The 16,819-nt window shown below is 38.4% G+C and overlaps 1 protein-coding gene across 2 annotated transcripts in view; it reads left to right on the top strand.

Moving 5' to 3' along the window:
* Positions 1 to 16,819, top strand: part of CPED1 (cadherin like and PC-esterase domain containing 1) — a 250,121-nt gene that overhangs the window by 134,772 nt on the left and 98,530 nt on the right. The window lies entirely within an intron of this gene.

The raw sequence follows: 16,819 nt of genomic DNA, 5'->3' as shown, positions 1-16,819 counted from the left end.
TCTTGTGAGCAGCACATACCATTTTGTAGCCTTGTTGATTTTGGAGGTGGGTGCATATAACCCAGAGACTTTGTCTTGTTGGGTGGTTCTCTGCTCTGTTTTTTTTCCTTTTCTAGGATTCTATGTATAACCTTCTTCGTATCCTCACTACATAGTTGCGTTCTCACTATAAGCAATTCTGGGGAAGTAGTAATTATCATATATACTAATTATCATATATAGTAATCTGCTCAGAACATATAATTGCAAAGGCATCGTGTCACAGGGATTTCTATACTACTGGGAAGCAGTGAAGCAACGAGCGTTAGTAGGAGAATAACAGCTGACTGGAACTCAGTGAGTGGTATGGTGTACCGTGTTTTCTTAAACGTTGTGGCCAGATATGGTTTTCTCTCCCTCTCTACCCACCACCACCACAATCTCATTGATTCCCCAGAGTTTAATACTATTGTGTAAGGATACCCATTGCTGAGATTTATATTTTTCAAGGAAACACATATTTCTATTTTATGAAGTACCACCAACTCAAACGGAATTCCACATTGGTCTAAAGATTGGTCTGAAGCAGGACAGAACCATTATTGTGAAAGATAATAGTAGGTGTAGCGAGGGGAAAAAAGGTGGAAAAAGTATGGTTCCATGGTCAAGTAAGTTTATGAAGCAATGGGTTAAATTATGTTAAGTAGGTTTCTTTATTGTAGGGCTTCTCTGAACCTCTCCTACACTAATTTTAATGACAGGCCTTCAAAAGGAGAATATATAGTGTGCAGTATTCCCAAACATATTTGGCATTTTTTTTATGCAATAGCTGTTAAATATTCTGCTGTGGAACACAGTTGAGGAAACACTGGGCTAGCCTATGGAGAAAATGTATGTATTATAGAAATGTATACTTGAAACCTATATGATTCTACTAACCATTGTCACCCCAGTAAATTTAATTTAAAAAATTAAAATAAAATAAAAGTTACTCTCAGTTATCCACTTTTCAATTTGCTTTATTTGAGTAGTAACCCTTTTGAATCCAATGATAGTAAACTAGGGAAGCAAGTGCTACCCTCCTCCAGGAAGTGACATTAGCCTGGTACACTGTCCAGAAGAACCACTCTGAGAAGACAACTGGGGAGAAGCCCCCCTTCACACAAACCCAGCCCCAGCACCAATGGAAACAGGCAGCCAGACCACTGGGTAACCCCTTGGTCTGTTGGTACCATCTGACATATTTCTAGTCTTTGCAGCTCCCTGTGATCCAGAAAAAAAAAAAAAAACAAAGTGAAGAAAAGTTGTCAGAAGCGGAGATGGAAAGGCACTTACTTCACAAGAAGAGGATAATCCAAAGGCCAAAAAGCGTATTAGTCATCATGGAAATGCAAATTGAAACTATAATGAGATACCACTGCGCACCCACCACAATAGGCAACATTAAAAGGACTGACAACACCCAGTGTTGGTGAGGATGTGGAGTGAATTTTCTTTCTTGTACTGCTGGGCGGAGTGTAAAATAGTTGATCACTTTGGAAAACTTTGGCAGTATTAGGCTCAGTATTATATCCTCCTTTCTATATTCAAGATAAATGAAGTCATATGTCTATCAAAAGACATAGCCAAGAAATCTTTTTTTTTTCTTTTAAAATGTATTTTTAGAGCAGTTTTCGGTTTACAATAAAATTGAGAGGAACGTCCAGTGATTTATCATATACTCCCTGCTCCCACACAGGCATAGCCTCCCCCATTATCAGCCGCACTCCCAAGAATGGTACATTTTTTAGCAAGGATGAACCTACCGTTGACACATCACAGTCACTCAAATTCCGTAGTTTTCCTTAGGGTTCACTATAATTGTTGTACACTCTGTGGGTTTGGACAAATGTGTAATGACACGTATCCATCATTACGGTATCATACAGACTATTTTCACCACCCCAAAAGGCCTCTGTGCTCTGCCTGTTCATCCCTCCCACTTCCCACCAACCCCTGACAACCACTCCATAGCTCTACCTTTTCCAGAATGTCCTGTAGTTGTCATACAGTATGTAGCCTTCTCAGATTGTCTTCATAATAATATGCATTTAAGGTTCATTCATATCTTTTCATGGTTTAATAGCTCATTTCTTTTAAGTACATATAAGTCTTCATATAAGTTGTCTTGATAATAGCTAAAAGCTGTAAACAATTCAATAAGAAAAGAGATAAACTTAACATAATACTATTGAGATATTTTTAAATAAATTGATTATTGATACACACAAACATGGACAAATCTCCAAAACATTATGATGAGAAAAAGAAGCCAGATGTAAAAAGACATACTATGTTACATTTATATGAAGATTAAAAACAGGCAAAACTAATCTATGGTGATACAAATCGCAACAGTGGTTACCTAGAAGGTGTGGGTACCTCTGAGTACAAACAAACTTTTGGGCAAATGTCCTATATGTTAATTTGGGTGGTGGATACATGTATAACCAATTGACATATTGATATATATGTAATTAACTATGCGCTTAAGGTTTGTGCAATTTTCTATATATAAAATACATTTAAATGTATTTGGCTATCATAAATTATCTGGATATAAATTATACCTGAATAACATAAGAAAAACATTAGTGGGAAAGTATTTATTATCTTCCAAGACATGCTATCCTTCTCAAATATTACATTGATCAGAAACTGATTAATTACCTTAGATAATAGATTATGTTAGGTATTTGTTATTATAGCATGAAGAAAAATATTAGAAAAATTTTTGTGGGATGTATCCTATAGATGATTGAAGGAAAGTATTTTAGTTGTTTATAAGAATTATTTCCGTGTCTTAATTTAAAGTTTATGTGTGGTCCCACAGCAGTATATAACATGGAAAAGTGTTTAAAAAGCACTAGCATTTTTTAGCCTTCCTTTTAGAAACTGTCAAATGAGTAAACAAACAATGAATAAATAATGTGGTTTGCTTTATGCCCTTAACTAGGAACTGAGAAAAGTCAGAATTTAAAGCTCCACATTAAATTCTAATCCAGAGACCTTCCCTTATTTCTCTTTTATGCTTAATTTCATTAGTGTCTTTAGGTTTCATTGCAAGTTAATATCATGATGAAGCTTAGAATACGAAGAGTGAAGGATACAATTTCCTGTGTCCTATTACTTCTCAGGTATTTGAGAATTTTCAAATTGAGTTTATAACTAAACAGATATACATTATGACACTTATAAACTTTTGGTCTTAACAAATTGTTCTTTCTTTTTTCTTTTCAGTCAACATAGTGCCTTTCTTCATTATATTCTTAAGGCTGAAGTCAAGAGTTGAACTATTGCAGATTAAATGATAAGCTCCTCTATTTGACTCTCCAAAGCATATATGTGTAAAACCTAAGAGGAAATGAATTAAACTTTAATTATATTTCATTTCTTGGTTAAGGGGGAAAATTACAATATCTTCTTATGTTTCAAATTAGGTTTTGGCCTAATGGACTCCACTATTAAATTTTAAATAAACGTAAAAGGCAATCTACCTTCAAATAACCAAAAAAAAAAAGGAGAATCTCATTAGTGGTTAATCAAGCCTCCTGATTTCTCCTTCCCCCATTCCCTCACCTTCTGAACACCAATTGTTCATTTCAACCCTTCTCCAAAAGACTAACAGTAAAGAGAAAGCAAATATAAGGCATACCAGTCAATTAAAAAATCAGTCACTGTGACTTTTCGGTGAATAATAATTTAATTAATTTGTTAATAGACATTTTGTATCATGTTTATGCTCATTGTTAAGTACCTGCTTACCCATTATTAGCTATTCCAGTTTAGTGTCTTTTTCTAATTATATTGCCACTGAGGCAACGCTTAGTTTAGTTATTATCAGTGAGGGAGAAACGGGCTAATTTACGTGACTGACAGAAAACAACCAGATCTGGACCAAGGTTTCTCAACCTCAGCACAATTGATAGGGGGGATGGATAATTCTTTGTTTTGGGGGAGCTCTGCGGTGTGTTGCAGGATGTTCAGCATCATTCTGGGCCTGTATCCACTAGATCCCAGTAGTGCGCCCCTCTCCAAGTGGTGACAACCCAAAATGGCTCCAGACATTGCCAAATGTCCTCTGAGGGCAAAATCAGCCCCAGCTGAGCACCACTGACAGAGACCAATGAGAGATCCCACGCTTCTACTTTCTATTAGGAAATCTAATAAATCTCTAGTGGACTCACTGGAGGTATAAATTATTTAGAGGTAATCCTTCAATGTTAAATGTTGAAGTATCATATCTTTTTTCATCCTTGCATTTTTCATAATTTCTGTAGTCAGTGATACTACTCTGATGCTTTTATTCTACTTATTAATTTGCCATCTTTTCTGTCTAATGTAGTTATTAGAATCAGAAATATGCATTCAGTTATGGAAAACATGATTTTTAATGAAACGTTAAAAGGTCATATAACATACATAGACTTTTACTTCATTTTGACTTACCCACAAATAGCATAATGTTTTGCTGTTAGAAAGAAAGATTTAGAAAGTAATAAACTGTTATTATGGCTGGAATATGTCACGCTTAGGAATTAATAAAATATATTTATGTTTTAAGGAAATTAATATACACATGGGGAAATATTTCTTTTAATATCTCTTTTCGAATCAAAAGGTTTTATGTGGATAACAATACAGCATCCACAGAAGTTGACTTCTATAGATGATCTATGGTCTCATATACATTTTGCCCCAAGAATGTTTTGCCAGAATAAAGCCATAAATCAAATCTACAGAAAGATCATATAACAGTAGCGTGGGAGACAATGTTTCATGGATCCATTTGCTAGAAACAGCTTTCATTTTAAAATAAATTGCTATTAATAAAGGGAAAATACCCGGGCAAGAGAAAATACCTTTAGAAAAAAGGTCTTGTCCAGCATTTAGCTACACATTTAAAACTAGCATATGCTGCTTTCTTTAAAAAAAAAGCTAATTAGCGGTATATATGCCAAGTCATTAAATGATGCGTGAATGACTCCAGTTACTGCATTTGGAAAAGTTTTACAATTTTCCCATTTATTTTCGGTACTTTTCCAACATCACAGACGACTATTACCAAACAACACAAGTAATAGATGCCTAAAATCTTAGCAAATATCCATAATAAAAGAACAGAACAGCATTTATCAATCATTGCTTAATACAAACCTTTTTTTCATTTCCAAAGTTGTAATATTGATTAAATACTCACTGTAATGGTTTATAGTTACCCTGCCTCCCTCAATATACCAGAGGAATGCGATTTAATTTTTTAACAGTAGAGTCTGTGCTGTAGACAAATGCTCAATGTTTTCATTTGCTTTTGCTCTGTAAAGAGGATGAGTGTGTTTCCTCTGTGGAAATTATTTTATCAGAGCAAATTTTGCGTCTTAGCCAAATACCCCAGGTCACTTTTCTAACCTAGTGGTTATAAGCCATGGCTGCCTCCCAGGCTCATGCCCACAGCTGCTGTCAGCAAAGCCTGACTTGTGGTCCCCTCCCTGCCTCTAACGGGCTGGACTGGCCGTGTGTGCTCATGCAAGGCTTTTGAGCTCCCTAGTAGGCCTCAGTTTCCCTTTCTTGAGAATAGAACTAGTAAGAGTACCTCTCTCATGAACTTGTAGTAAGGATTCAATTAGATCATGAATGTAAAGTTTTAGCACAAGCCGACTGCCTGAGTAGGTGCTCAGTCAATATTGGATTAGCATCACTGTCATCATCATCATGGAAACATTTTTTGTCCCGATGTGCCTCTTCGGTTTGCCTGTAGGTGTATGGAGAAGGCGCAGAAGGGGGAAGAAAGAGAACAGCAAAAGAAGTAGGAGCCAATAATTCTGAGGGTGCTGGAATTCCAAAAGCACAGGGACAGGAAGAACTGGTTGGGAGTTAGAAAGGGGAGAGAGTGACCTGGGCTATCCCAGAGAGCTGCCTTCCTGACGTTCATGGGCCCTGCGCACTGTTGCCTTTCTGGGCTCTGTCTGTGACAAAAATACTTCGCATTATATTTTACAACAGTTTTGCTAGGAAGATGAATATGTTAATATTATGTAGACTATTTTACTGAAAAGTTCATTTTTTTTCCTTCTAATTTGAAAGGAAATGCAAACATTTTCCTGGACCCCTGAAAGTACTGTGTGTGGTGGCCACTGTTCCCACTGCGCCTAATAGAGACATTGTCCCCAATCTTGTACTTCACGCTGAAGGGTCTGTCGTGCAGGCATCCATTTCGTCATCAGTGGCCTGCCCTGTCGGCGTTCTCTCCAGTCTTGCTAAGTGCTGTTGACTTATAAACACTTGGCCTTTCGCAAGTGTTTCCAGTTCTGTGGGCAGGGCTAAGCAATCCTTTGCTGGGGTTCTTCGAAAGCTCGTGTGGCATGGAGGAGAGTGAAGTGTTATTTCCATGAACTGTTTGCACACCCAGACTTTCTGCAGAGGCCTCCTTCATGGCCAGTAAGCATTTGCAAAGCATCGAAGGCTCCAGAACTTTTGTTTAGCATTCAGTTTTCTTTCAAAAGCAGGCGAAGATGAGAGGGGCGTGTTCTTGAATTCACGATCTATTTTAGTGCCTATATAAATTAGCTTTCTGAGTTGGTGAAAAGAGTTATGTTAAACACTCACCTCATGAGTTTATGTAACTTATGGTCAGATAAATTACCATTCAAATAAAAACTTTTGCTCAGCACATGTGTTCTCCATGTTTTTCCAAGTCACATCTGCTTCCTGTACAAGAAGAAACAAACTGTTACTACCGTTAGCGCACCAGCGCCGACACAATGAGGAAGAGAGTGGCATCTTCCCAGCTTCCCCCAGCATCCAGAGAAGTTCCCCCCAACTCCCCCCCCCACCGCCGACCCCACCCCACCCCACCCGGACCTTGTGCTATATATGTTCATTGTCATTGTCATTTGAAGTTCATGTTTTGGCATTCTAAAAATTAGTCTTCGGATTTCTGAGCTGGATAGGAAAATAGAAAGGAAGCATGAGACGTTTTTAAATAAAATATTCCTGATAGGGTAACCAGATTTCGGCTGTGATATTTGAAACTTGGAAGGAGGTGATGGTTCAAAGAGAAGTGGATTAAAGGATTTGATATTAGTATTTGATAACGTGGATTTGATAAGTGGATATTAGGATTTGATAACGCCAAATCCTAATATCCACTTCTTTGTGGGCTCTAAGGGGCCCCTAGATCTTTTATCTCACTTTCTCCATTTTGTTCCTCAGTTCTCAAGTCCAAACTAACTCTAACAACTACTGTACATACCAAGATAGCAAAGAGAGTGGTGAGAGAGGGGAGAGGTCTTGGGTGCCAGGTTAGGCATTTTTATAAGTCTTCCTCCCACTACCAAACTGAGTCTTATTTTTAAAAAGACATTTTGGGCTTCATCAAACAACAGAGTTTGGCTCTGTGTAAGTTAAAGCAAATGATTCCCCTGGGCCAGTGGTTCTTAACATTTTGGAGGAAGCAGTGTATCCCTTTGAATATCTGGTGAAAGTTTTTACCCTTTGACTCAAGAAATAATGTATAATCACACCTAGTGCCGCATAAAATTTCAGAGTTATGAAAATCCCTAGGTAAAAATTTCTTATCCTGGCTGGTATCTCACAATTTGAATCAGAATATCACTAGCAGCAACAAATATAGTAAGGTCAGTTTCATTTCTAACATAAATATACACGATTCTAATTCAATTTATTTTGAATAAACTTTGTCCTAGCAACTGCACTAAGTTTCGCATATATTATTTCATTTATAGTTTTTACAATAAAGAAATCAGTGTCTATATAACAATATAACACTGTGGGAATATGTGTGGTCTTTCAATGATTTATATTAGCACAGGTAATCAGCAATTATTATAGTTCTCAAAGCAAAATGCCACCAAATCTAATATTTCCTTAGAAATAAACATCTGTGAGGGGCTACCTAGCCATTGCTTTCTTCGCAAAGGCCCAGAAAGTGGTTATGAGTTGTAGGCAATGGTGGTTCTGCAATCCCAGGGAAATTTGATAATATGTCATTTGGACTATTTATATTGCCCTCATTAGTCAAAGACATTGATGTGCTTTCTTTCAGCAAGCTCTAACAAATTGGTTTTTGTTCAAAGAAAGGTTGGCCTAATGTCTCAATTAGGTAATGCTGAGAAAATTTCCACATGCATTTGACCAACTGTATCATTTCCCTGAAAGGCGTGTGCTGTAGGAACAGGAATGAGGGGTGGGGTATTCATTGCAGATGGTTTCACCCATTGTAGAACTACGAGCTGGTTTGACATATGTTCCCTGAAGGCAGAATTAGGACACTTTACTGCCTGACATATTTAACTTCTTTTGAAAATACTGCTAATTTGTCTTTTTTTTTTTCCTTTTTACCCACATCCCCTTTTTAGGCAGGACTAATGAGTTTAAAACATTGAGCATGACCTCACTCTTCAAAGCAGATCGGGCCTCCCCACCCCAGTGGCCCTCCATTTCTTTGGGATCTCATTATTCAGCAATGCCGTGCAGACTTCCACTGAGTTTCCTAGGTTTTTACCTCCTCGACTCCCCCACTCCTCTTGCTTGACTGAGGATGGTCTTTCCAGACCTTATGATCTGGAAAATAAATATTGCATGTGGGATTCTTAACCTGATAGGTTACTTTAAAATTAAATTGCTGATAAAGTTAAGAGGCCCAGATTTCAAAGAGCCAAGAAATAGTAGAAAGGGAAGAAGTTTCTTTAAGGGAAACAACCTCTCTTAAATATGTTTGATAAAATATTATTTGTGCTGTCTGGATTTCAGCTGTAGTTCATTGCTTACTGTTGGAGACCTTGGGCAAGTTTCTCATCTGTCAGAATGGGATACAATAGTACCGACCCTACAGGGTGGTTTTAAGAAAAAACTGGGCTAATATTGTGAAGAAAGAGCTTAAAATAATGCTTGGGCACAGAAAGATCTTAATATACATCTATGCAAAATGTAAATAGATAAATAAAATATGTCTTTGGGCTGATGTAAGAGGAAAGTTTAAAACAATTTTTTTTTCCAACTGAGGTCTACTAAAATGAAGATTTTTAAATGGATTCTATTTAAGTTTAGATTTAATAAGTGTAAAAATGTGAAGAGCTTTGGAGAACAAACCACTCATGCTAAATTACACTATAAATTTTGTAGTGAATGTGATAAAACAAAAAATCCAGAATTGAGTGAAATTTGCCATGAAATGTGTTTTAATGTTGATAGTTGCACAATTTTGCATGTCATCTTATTAGCAGTTTCAACTGAGAGACTGAGAATTAAAGAGCTATTTAACAAAAAGATGAGAAGTTTTATTTTTGCCAAACACAGGAGCATCCTTCACAGATATAGTATTATCTGTGGTTTCCATTAAAGGGAAGGAGATCAATGTTCCCTGTGCCATTTTTAGAAATGAGCAACGAAGGACAATGACAGTGCCATGTGTCATTGGGCACAAAGTGTAGCCATAATGTATTTAATTTTTTAGTGTGTGTAATCTCTAAGAAGAGGAATTATCATTTTGAAAGTCATCCCTTTAAAAGCCAATTAAACATTCATACCTGATAATAAGCATCTTGTTAAATTTGTTGAGACTGATTTTATGTCCCAATATATGGTCTATCCTTGAGAATGTTCCGTGTACACTAGAAAAGAATGTATAGTCTGATGTTTTAGGATGAAGTGCTCTATAAATGTCAATTATGTCCATTTCATCTAATGTGTCATTTAGGGCACATCATAATTTCAACCAAAACTACGAAACTCTCTCCTACTTTGTTAAAATCAGAATTTGTTCCAAATGACTTTTAGATATTTCCCAAATGCTAATGCATCTTCACAGATTAGACACTTGCCACGTTTGAGAATACTTACAATGCATTGTAGCTAACATTTTCTCAGCATTTATTGTGTGCTAGGTCCTATTCTAATTGCTTTATGTTCATTAACTCAACTCTCAAAACAAAACAGAACATGAAGTACTTCAATGATTCCCATTTCACAGATGGAGAAATAGAGGTACAGAGAACTTGCTCAAGGTCACATAGCTTATAGTAGAGGAGCCATGTTTGAACCCAGGAAGCCTGGTCCCAGAGCTATGCTACTTACAAGCTATGCTTTTAGCTACTCCACTGCACTCCAAAACTAGATTGCTGAAATAAGTTGTAAGTTGTTGTTTGGAACTTGTAGTCAATTTTTTTTTCTATAGAAGAAAGTTTTCAAGTGAAGTTAGCTTGCAGGGGACCTTCAGAAATCCTCTTTGTCAATTATATCTCAATTAAACTGTGGGAAAACTCTCTTAACACATAATATTATGTATATGGGAGATGTCCTGAGGGAAGGGGCAAGTATACCAATTAGCCCTGCAAGAATTATGCATGGAGGAACGGCTCCAGTGGCCAATGGGGACGATGCTAGTAGAGGAAGCTATGATGGTTGGGCGTGTCTCTAGCTATAGACTGAGCAATAGTGGGCAGCAGCTGTGTTCATTTTCAAGCCGTTTGTGAACCTTGGAATCCCAGGTCACACTTAGCTTCAGAGTTGGGGTTATCTTGGATGTCCAACCCCTCACCCTTCACATGAGTGAGCCTCAATACTTTGTCAAGGTCCATTCTTAATGATTTACCCAGGTTCATTGCCAGTATGTGACAGAGTGAGGAAGAGAACCTACGGGCTGGTTATAGACCCTTCTGGTAGTTCGCAGTTGTGCCGTATGTAGAAGGGCTATTGGAATCCAGACATAGATATGTTTCCTGAGTTCCTCAAGTTGGCTCTGTGTCCTTAAGAAAATGTCTAATGCAAAACTGCTATTTGTAAATTTATAAAATAAATGATGGATTGCAAATTTCCTGACTACTCTCCTTGACGAAAAAGAGGACCCTATTTCTTCTTTAAAATATGTACTCTGCTATCCCATACCCTTATCTCTTAAGACTTCATGCCATCCAATTGATATAACAAAATATAAAAACTATAAAAACATTTTTTTGATTAAAGGAAGCATTACACTTAGAGGTAGTTATAAATCATTATTTTCAAAAACTCCTCCTTCAGTGATGTTTCAAATGATGGGACTTACGTTAGTCATCTATACATCTTCAATAGCCAATCAACAAATACATTTGTCTGTGTCAATACTGGCACCAAATGACAAAATAATGATTTGTGTCAAGTCCCAAAAATAGCCTGTGCTGCCTGGGACTCCCTGGCATCCTCTTTCCCACACTAAGTCCATCTGTGATCACAGTAATGCCTCGCCTGGCCAGCACCCTGCCTGCCAACTGGCCACATGCCGTTGATTCATAGCCTCTCACCCCCTTTCATAACCAGGGCACAAATATTAGATGAATTTCTTTTGAACCCTGCTTCCTCTTGGCTCTTAACATAGTCTAGCTCCTTAGAAGAAACACTCCAGGTTCTGGGAGAGACAGACTCCTTTACAGAAAAATCCGATCATTTTCTTTTTTTCTGGATAAGCAAATATGAAAAGAATTTTTATACATCTCCAAGGTATTGGATACACGATACCATGATAGGACACACTGTCCCATTTCTTAAATATTTAATTAGAATCTGTCACTGCTATATGTGTACTATTAACTAGCCCTTAAAAGGATTACTAAGGTTTTTTTTTATATAACAATATTAATAATAATAATTCACAGCCACTTTCTAGTTGATGCTTCTTCTGAGAACCTATTTCCTTAGACACCTTCATCTATAACTGACCAACCAATCCCTATTTAAATAACCGATCCCTATTTAAATAGCTCAACTTAATAAAATAATGTGTTCCATGTTAGAAGGAAGCATTCTGGGATATTGTATTCTTTTTAACACCATTATCCAGTTAGAACACTTTTACCCATAACGATAATAATTTCCAGCTGTCCTAAATCCTAAAAGTAAAGCACCAACCCCCCCAAAATATATTTTGTTACTGAAACATGTGTAAACAATTATGAATATCTAAACCATCCTGGCATTGGTTTTCAGACTCTCTCCAAAACTGTAGGGGAAAAAATGCCTCTAATAAGTATGTTGATAGATACATCCGACTTCAAAAGTTGCTTTTGCAGACCCACAGAATAAAGATTTCACTTTTTATCTGCTATAGTAAAGATGGTATAAATTTTAAATTTCATATTCAAAAAAAAGAGTACAAAATATGTATGGAATCCACCCTTCTGATTTGTACAACTCAGAATTTTCAAAACTGCCCTGAGGATCCGTGGTGGTGAGTGGTGGTCACCTTTGGATAAAAATCCTCCCTTGGGGAGATCAAAGAGGACCTCTGACTTGATCAAAAGTCTGTGTTTGTTTGTTTGTACTTGGTTTGTTTCATTTTGCTTTTTTTTAAAAAAAAAAAAAGCAAACAAGAGTACATGGATTCATTAGGCCAAGGAAGAATTTGAGGGCATACACATGTTTAAATCTTAATGTTTAGTTTAAAGGTATTTTTTAATGAACCTACTTCTATGTTTTTACCAGAAGAAACACTCACAACCTCATTCCAATCCTGTTTTAAACAGAGTGGATTCTTCTCCCCTTTAGCACAATATTGTCCAAGATGACGACATCGCTGTGGGTATCTTTATTCTAACACGACACTTGGTTAAGAGTGTTTCCAGAGCTTACGCTCTGTCTCTCTGCTCCCTCTCTCTCTCTCTTTCTCATTTTCTCTCTTTGTCTCCCTCTCTCTTACTTGGACATACACACATGTGCATGGATGTGTGCACACACTCACACAAACTTTCTCCAGGCCAGATCCGAGGTCTTTCATCATCCCACTTAGCATAATGCCTAGAAAACTCCTTTTTTTTTTCAATTAAAGTTTATTGGCGTGACAATTGTTAGTAAAATTACATAGATTTCAGGTGTACAATTCTGTATTACATCATCTATAAATCCCAGTGTGTGTTCATCACCCAGAGTCAGTTCTCCTTCCATCACCATATATTGGATCCCCTTTGAAAATTCTTAATTAATATTTATAAAATTGAGTGATGCTTCCAAGCTACAGACAAAATTACATATATTTTCTATTGTTTTAAAAGTACCTCCTTTCAAAAATGTGAAAATGCATCATTACATTTGTAAGAGAATAGTGTTGCCATCTTTCTGGTCCCTGAGGGTTATCAAATCATGCAAAGTTTCTAACTTCTTCATGTCTCAGTTAAAAGAAGGCCTCCTTCCTAGCTTCAGACTTTCCCGTGCTCAGCACCAAGAGAGAGATGAGGGGACTGAGAGACAGAAGATGTGACCTTTGGGAACTGCGTTGCTCATGAAGGAAGGCTACCCGCTTCCCTCCGCGCCCAGCAGGGGGAGAGAGAGGGGGCTGTGATTTCTCCTCTCTGAGGTGATCACCTGTAAAGTTTGGAGATGACTTCAAGAAGGACAAGAAGGTGCTTGTTTACCTGGTTGGATGTCTGCTTGGTTACAGGGCTTGAAATGGCCTTGTACTCCTGGAAGGAGAAGAGCTTTTCGAGATCTGGCAGCTGGTGAAGTTTATGGGGCTGAGAAGGGGCAAGGACCTACATATGTATCTGTACCTGTAGGAATGTCTCAGGACCTGGAGATATATCTGATCCAGGCCGTAGCTCCCGGAGGTGAAGCTGTAGAAGGGAGAAGAAACTAAGGTGTGCAAGCTTATCAGGGACCCAGCATGGGAGAGAAAAGGTACCTGAGCCTGTACATCAGGACCAGCTGGGAAAGCTGGCTGAGACTATTTGCTCCAGGCATCTGCTTCCATCCTCAGGGCCTGTTGGAGGCCACCGCCATCATGAACTTGGACAGTGAACTAGGTCAACAGTGCTTGTGACCATGACAAAGGGGCTTTCTTCTCCCCTCTCCTTCCTCCTGACTCAGATCCAGAGGGGCGAGTTTAGGGAACCTATGAGAGTACAGATCTCATCGATTACCTCTAACCTTCTCTTCCTAGTTTTCTGTTGCGGTGTAACAATGGCTTAAGACAGTATCCATTTACTAGTTCACAGCTTAGTAGCTGAGAAATCCAGGGACAGTGTGACTGGGTTCTTTGCTCAGGGGCTGAAAGGTGAAATCAAGATGTTGGTCAGGTTGAATTCTTGGCTGGAGGCGCTGGGGAACAATCGGCCCCCAAGTTCCTTTCAATCGTTGTAGAATTCAGTTCCTTGCAGTTGTAGAACTGACGTTCCATTTCCTTGGAACCTGTTCGCCAAGGGCTGCTCTCAGCTCCAGCGGCTTTGCCTGCATTCCTTACCTTGTGATTCCCTCCATGTCCTCAGTCAGCAGTGGAGAAACGTTCACACCTTGAATCCCTGTTAGGGTTTGTGTCTCTCCATCTTACCTGCCTCTGATTGCTAGACCTAGCTGTAATCTCCTCAATTTAAGGAGATCTGGGACCTTATTACATCTGCAAAATCCCTTCACAGCAACACTTAGATCAGTGTTTGCTTGAATAAGTAGAGGACATGACTATACACTGGGGGCCAGGAATCGTAAGAACCATCTTAGCATTACATCCATCCTAAACTGTAGGAGCTACAAATCTAACCTCCCATGAGAAAAGCTTTGGGTCCAATATGAAATTAAAGTTTTAGTGACTAAGCCTAAACCCTTAGAATGAAAATGAGACTTTTCGTAAGTGGCAAGGACTAAAGTATAAGGATACAGCATAATATAATTAAGGGAGTCAGGCCCATTAAGAAAGAGGGTAGGTTGGTCAATGGAGCATGAGAGTCATAGTTGTTGGAAAAAATAAAATTGTTTCTTATTTATATCCTGCAAGTTGAACTCCAGAGCTGTTATGCATGATTGGAGTATGTTCATGCAGTAGGTCCATTTATCACAGTAAATGTCGATGTGGCACGTTATGTTCTCGGCACCTGTGGTCACGTTACTATACATGACAACTCCACGTGATGGGCAGGTCCTGTCATCACAAGGGGCAGACCTGGGACTCAAGTTCAGGTCTGTCTGATTTTCAAGCTCGTGATATTAATTGTTATCCAATTAGCTACTCTTAAGCTACCCCAGATGACACATGAGGAAACCTGCTTAGCCATGAAGTAAAATGCCTGTTATTAGAGCTTTGGATAGTTTCATAAACAAATTACATTCTGCCCCAAATAAATTCCTATACACCTGATATACACAGTGTGATTCGGCTTCCCGGTGTGTGTTCATTTCTCTTCCATGACTAGAAGTTTCGCTGCATTTTGTTTGCATTCCTTTGTTTGCTTTTAACTGAAATGGAATGATGCAAGGGTCTGTGACAGACCTCACTGACCATGAAGGGTTGTAAGCACACATCCTTTCAGAGGTGGGTGATGTATGTGACGGAATTAGGCCAAGTGTGAGCAATAGGAAGTGGTAGGGACTGTGGCAAAAGGAGCACATGCCCTGTTGAAAGGGAGTAGCAGCTGCCCAACTCAAGATAATTACAGCCATGTTGGAATTCTGGCTCAGTATGTCAGTTCTCCTGGTTCTTCCAAACAAACCAAATATTTGGATTTTGATGGAGGACCTCCCAAGTTTTATATGCTGGTAATAATTTTTAAAAAGTAATCTTCTGCAAGCCAAACAAACAAATAAATAAAAAGTCTGTGAGTCAGATTCAACTTACATGCCATTAGTTTGTGGTTTCTGATATAACCCAACTCACTTATATCATGAAGGATAGCTTAATAAGTTGGGGGTGGAAGGAGAAGGTTGGGAGTTGAAGGAGAAGGGATATAATGGTTAGAACAATTTGTATTGCTAATGGTAAAAACCCAACTTGAACTAGATTTTTAAATAAAGCGGATTTTCTAGCTGATATAACTGAAAAAAATGAAGATTTGGGTGGGGGGGCTTTAGATGAAATTTGATTCAGTGCGTAAATGATGTCACGAGTTTCCTCTCCATCTGACTGCTGTGCATTGTACTCATTGCTCCTCCCTCCGATCCTACCTGGGAACCTCGGGCAGCTCTGGGCCATCTCACATGTCTACACGTGGCTGTGGCCATACTAGATTTCATATCCTCAGGTCACATTCCTAGAAGAAAAATCTCCACCAATCTCATTATCTCTTCCTAGATTTTATGCCCAACTATTTACTATTGATTGACTTAAGCCAATGAGATGTATCTCTAGAACTGGTAAGAGGTTCCTCCCCCCAAACTCATAGCTAAATATGGAAAAGAACCAATTACCAAAATAAATTAGGAATACTCTTTCAAGAGAAATGGGTACTGGGAAACACAGAACAGATTCCATACAAGATCCGCTGTCTTCTGTGACTACTTCTTCCAGTCATAGGACTTTAAACCTAAAGATGCCTGTGGAATTTCTACCTCCAGTCTCAACCCTCCTCATGGAGTCCATCCATTTCTCCAACTGCATATGAACCATTTTCACTTAGATAACCTGCCTCTGTGACTTCCTACAACTTTCTGTCATATCTACTTTATAAGTCAAGGTGCAAGAAATGGGAAGCAAGTCTGGTAGACTAAGTAGAATAAGTTTGAACTTATTCAAGATGTATCTGATAACTTACAGAACTGAGCTATTGAGGGTAGACTAAAGAAACAGAGAATAGACAGGAAGCAAGGGAAGTAGGAGATGCCACAGGCAGTGTCACACCCTGAGAACCATTTGGTCTGGATGGCACTCCTCACCCCATCGCTCCTATTGTCATTGGACACATTCCCTTTTCAAGATGCCACCATTTCTAGATCTGACAGGCTGCTGCTTCCACCACTACAGCTGCACACCAGGGCCATAAAAGAATTGTAAACTGTCCCTTCGTGTTTGAGTTGTTTGCTCCTTACTCAGAGTCTTGGTGTGGGACAG

This window comes from Rhinolophus sinicus, chromosome 8, assembly GCF_057876585.1.
Source record: "Rhinolophus sinicus isolate RSI-liver-muscle chromosome 8, RSI-T2T, whole genome shotgun sequence".
Taxonomy (NCBI): domain Eukaryota; kingdom Metazoa; phylum Chordata; class Mammalia; order Chiroptera; family Rhinolophidae; genus Rhinolophus; species Rhinolophus sinicus.
The sequence above is the reverse complement of the archived record's forward strand: the minus strand, read 5'-3'. Positions and strand labels throughout refer to the sequence as shown.